The following is a 6,071-nucleotide window of genomic DNA, read 5'->3' as shown; positions in this document are numbered from 1 at the left end:
TTTAGTATCATGGTATTTCTAAAATGAACGAGGTAATATACGTATACTCCTTGTGATGGTCCAATGAAGATAACATTTTTATAATTTAGAACATTATGAGTAAAGATCAGTAGGCTAATATTACTAAAGGTATTATATATTACAACAGTTTTTAATGAAATCAAGTACTTTCATAAATAAGGCTTAAACCAATGTAATTAGTATATTTATGTGAATATCAAATGAGTAATAAATAAATAAAAGTTAAATTATTTTTATTCAAAATAAATAAATGATACAAAATTATATTAAACCTAATTTTGCTTATTCCAATTTAGTTAGGTACATCAATTTTTGTTTTACAATATATGGCTAAATATGTCTCAAATTTGTTTAACCCTATTTTTTAGACAAAATATAATTAAATATATATATACTAACATAGAAACACACAAAATCAATATTCTATTTCTATGTAGCCCTAGACTCTTCACAAGATTTACTATGTTTTCGAAACATTTAAAATACCTACTTCTTACACTGATGATACGACACTTTTAAAAACATTTTATTATTTAAAATAATATTATTTTCATTTTCGCATAAGTACTTTAGTAGGTATACATATAAGATAATTTTAACATATCTAGTGTGCTTTGAATCTGTATGGTATGGGTTGTGTGAAAATGTATGTCATAAGTTGTATAATTAATCTTCTAATTAATTATTGTTGACTCAATTTAGAATTCAGATACAATGTATATTGAAATGTATTGCATACAAAGATTACAATTTTCTACTATTTAAGCGAATTATTTTAAATATTTAACTATCTATTGTAGTCTATATAGTGTAGGTATTATATTTAGGTATGTACATAATTATTTCAAATAAAAATGCAAATAATTTATTTAGTTGATATTAATATATAGTATATATCACAAAAAATATTAAAATTACATTACACGATTTTATCAACATAAATATTAGTATTGGGACGATATTAATTCAAGTACAACAATCTATTTTATCATGAAAATATTTATAATTATTTATATATTATGAAAAAATATAATAATTAAAATAAAATATAGTAATTATAATTTTTTTTTATTTTTTATGTATTCATATTACATATATAGTGTACGTTTGTAGGTTATACGTATGATTATTTTATAATATAGAGATTAATAGAAAGACCTGACAACCCGGTAACTTTTTTCTCATCATATTTTTGAAATTTAGATACTTTAAGAAGTACAATTATGCATTATAAAATGATAATGGTATGGATAAGAACAAAAGTTATATAATTAATTACAATTGTTATATATTTATGTCACACCTAAATATACATACGGTTAGGTTTTAAAATAAAAATGTATTAAAATTCAATAAAACTTATATAGGTAATATTATTATTATATTATTAATCATTGTTATATATTTTGTATGTTGGTTATATATTTAGATATATAATAACATCATGATAAATTATTGATGTACATATTATAAATATGCCTTATTAAATATTTAGCGTTTGACGTCAAGATAACATTACAACCTTATAATAATGTACAAATTACAATAAATGATAACATATCTCGTAGTCGACTACTATAATCTCTATTCCTATATGTAGGTAGTTCAGTTATTTATTAATTCGTGCTTATTTTGATAAACAAATTCACTCATTTTAGGTATGCGTACGACTGTGTTTCAAAAAATACATTTAGTCTATCTTGTGCGGTTTTGTATAGTTCTCGTTAAAGTTAAAATAAGTAAGAATCCTCATAAACCTAATCATATTTAATAGATTCAAAAAAATGATCTTTTTAATACTTTAGTGGTCATGATTGAATGGTAAACACATTCACTAAAATATAATTTTGGACATCCGGCATAAGAAAGGTCAAGGGTAAGTTTTGGTAAATTTTTATTGATAAATTTAATGGTTAGATTAAATTTGACAGAAGTGATTAAAGTTGATATTGCATTCAAGTGGACACAGTGATTCTCATGCTGTTAACAACGCCCATTGAATACAATGTTGTTTGTTGTTTTTAATCGTACCACATATGTTATAGACTTATATAATTATGACAGCCGCAAGTAATTTATCCCCACTTAAGATTTTTATCCTTAGGGGTATCGTGTAACGTAAATAAAACTTAATATATTGTTTATTATAATCCAAAAACTCTTCCAAGTGGGAACAAAGAATAACATTTTTTCTATATTACGGTTTTAAACTAATATTAACATATTACATACATTTGCTTTACATCGATTATAATATATAAATAAATAAGATTCCAGTAAATAAATGCACATTCCTAAAAAATTATCAAAACGTGTATAATTTACATGCTCATGAGTTGAATTTGTGCGTATTGTTTTGCAATTATAAAACGTTTATTTAGTTAATGATTCTCTGTACAAGGTAATCCAGTTGATATTGCAGGTTATCATTTGATCAATATTTTTAGATTCAAAATAGGTTATTGTTAGAATATTATTGTATAGTATTATGACGTTTTAGAATACATTTTACATAGTTGTCTACTTTTTATGGAAGGTGGTATCTATTTATGTATAATATATTTTTATTAGAAATAAAAAAAAACAATTTAAATATTATGCCATTAGTGTATAATATTCGTAAATTTTAAATAATAACTATCAATAAGCAATAAGCTAATTAAGAAAACAAATGTATTACCTATATAATTGTATGTTAAAAGCCGAATACAATAAATAAATGTATATTATATATCGTATATGTAAAAAAAGTTTGTTTCTAGTTTTATTACGTAGTTGCTTGTTTGAGTTATCAACAATGTCTCTAGCTGACATACAATTGATAACATTTGAATTATTATCTATGTAATTCCTACGCATTAACAGTTTAATGTGAATAATGAATACACGTATAATAATATTCTAACATTAAACAATGTAATATGAATAATGTAAAGGTATTGTTAATAAAAGTATAACATGATGCTAAGTATTTGGTATAAGTTTTTTTAATATTTTATGTATGATTATTTATGTTGCATACCTTATATTACCAATTTATTGAGAGCATTTTTTAAAAATCACTCATAACATTTTTTTCATTATCTTAAATAGGTACTTAGGTACTATAATATTTATTATTTATCAAACATAAATTATTTATTCACATAAGTACACACGTGTAAAAACACACAACCTGCTTACTTTTACGTTTGATAATAGTTCAATTCACTATAATATTAAAGCTACAACAACAGAAAGTTGGTTATATTGAACGAAAATTTGCTATGTTGTAGGTACCTATATGTTCGTAAGATAGACAAGATAGTTGCGGGCGTGGCGCCTTTTTAACACAAAAAAAGTTCTATTCATTTTTCAAATTAAGTATAACATATATCATGTACAACGTTATCTTGAGCTTATGCAAGTTTTTTATATTCCTATGTGTAGATTTGTTTTGAACATCTCACGAGCCTTTACATTTTTATAATAATATTGTGCTATTATAATTAATGTAAGTTATAGCACAAAGCCGCGGCGCGATTTTAATCACTATTATATGATAATGAATACTATGGATTACTCAATCATCCGTAGCTTTAATATGTTTTCTTTAATAATTATTAGATCATTTTTAATACGTAGATATTGCCTAAAAATTATTATAAAAAATAATAATTTATAATTTTACAATTTTTATATCATTGAATTTGTTTAGTATTATTATTCATTATACAATTAGAATAACTAAAATATTAAAAAAAAAATAAAATTTTAGGTATACGAATTATTCAATTATGTAATACATTGTATACAGAATTAATAGTTATAATATAAATATTGAATCTATTATAACAAAAATAAATCAAAACTACATGAGACTTATATTATAAATTCCACTATTAGTCAAGATTGACATGACCATACGATGATAATTAATGAATTGACTATAATTACATAATAAACATACATTATATATATGGCGGCAATAATTTCGTAGTAATCATATCGTAAGTACAAAAATTATACTTATCATTTATATAGAAAGTGTTAATATAAAAATTTGGTAAACATTTAATTTCTAGCATCTGCGGTTATTTGTTTTAGAATTACTCCAAAAAACAAAATTTATTTTGTCAAAAACCGGTTTTGTGGGTAGGATTTCCATTTTTATAATTTTTTTTTTGTTCTTGATTATTTTGAAAACTGCTGATTTTTTTTCACCAAGTACTGACTAGATCCAAGTTGATACCAGAAGTTACCCTCGAATTTAACAATCCAAACATTTTTTTTACGATAAAAATGACTAGAAACAAAAAAACATTGTTAAATCTAAAATTAATACATTCATCGTTCGCTCAGAATATAAAGTATTATAATATTGCTACATCATATAGTTTTATTTAAAAAATATTGAATAAAATACATAAATAAAACCGTATTAAAAAAAAAAAAAAAACAGAGCAGGAAGTCACTCTGCTATATGGGTTTCAAGTGTACTATTGAGTTGGTGAAATATAGGTCATTAATGCATGAAGTGTTATACTGAATTCAATGATGAATTATTACATAGAACTGGACATAACCCCGATAGGTACCAAAATTGTTCTGAGCGGAGACGGTGTAATACTGTGATAACCTCTATTTCTAAGGGTATTTTATTACTTGCTTATGTTTTTATTTTCGGACGTATTAGTATACATTTATCTTAATCTATGAGTCACTTTTATCTGTGGCTGTGGTACCTATCTAAAAGCAATTTAACGCTAATACTTAAAAGATACTTATCTGTTCTATCTGTGAGATATGATGTCAGAAAAATATAATTTAAATAGATTTTTTTAACAGTTATTTTTAATACTTTCTATTAAATGTAAGGCAAATTTAAGCACAAGAATACCAAAATTAAATTTAATATTATATCATAAACATGATGTTTTAGACAAAATATCGAGTAGATATGTATAAATCGTTAAAGCATTTTCTAATATTCAAAAACATTAAAAATACCTAATGTTGTTAAAAGTAGAATTAGTTCTAATTCATTTTTGTTATATAGTTGATTAATTGGTTGATGAAATATGCATAATGTATTTTAATTCTAATTTTTTAATACATAACATTATTTTATATTGAATTTCTGATATTGTACAAATATTAAAAATAATATAGATAATGTTTTACATTTTATAACCCTGGCCCTTATTTACAATATATATTACTTATGATGTGTACACGATAAATATATATGTAATGCTACACAATAAATAAATAAAATTAAAAATGTTTGTAGATAATTATAAGTTTAAATTAGCATTAAATATACATTTCTTTGAGTAGGTAACAGAGAAAGTAATTCCAATTTCCGAGACAAGTGTAATAAAAAAATATTAATAAATTAAATACTTGATCACAATATGCATATGCTTTTTCTTATATTACGATTATGTTATGTCATTAAATTGTGATTATGTTGTGACCTATTGCAAGGAATGAAATCATTTTATTGGCAGTGGTGACAATTTTAGTGATGACAATTTGGTAACCTGTAACGTAGGTTTTATAGGATTTGTGCTTTTGAAAAATGAAATTGATTTCATAATGATTTTCGATACTGCAAAACAATAAGTGTACTGAAAAAAAAATACCAAAAACGATTTCACAATCGATTAGTCGATATTGTCGTTTATGACAGTATAATATTATATTCTACAGTATTGTTGTGGGTAAATTTAAATTTGTCAGATATGAATATTTTTAACCTACTCATAATTTACTCTTATAAAAAAAATGCAATTTTACTTGTAACAATATTTGCATATACCTATCTATCGCATAATAATCACCACAAACATCAACCAATAATTAGCTAATTTATATCATTTATTGTCTTAGTGTTAATATATGTATCTACCAAACTTATTATATTAATATATTAATATATTTAGGAATAAAATAATAATATTGTATTTATTGTAAGTCTGATGCGTTATAAATTATAACTATTAGTAAAATTTAAAAATAAATATTATATTTATTATTAAGTTTTTACTTTTTATTATATCATATAA

Source organism: Rhopalosiphum maidis, chromosome 1, assembly GCF_003676215.2.
Source record: "Rhopalosiphum maidis isolate BTI-1 chromosome 1, ASM367621v3, whole genome shotgun sequence".
In the NCBI taxonomy this organism is placed as follows: domain Eukaryota; kingdom Metazoa; phylum Arthropoda; class Insecta; order Hemiptera; family Aphididae; genus Rhopalosiphum; species Rhopalosiphum maidis.
Note: the sequence above shows the minus strand (reverse complement) of the source record.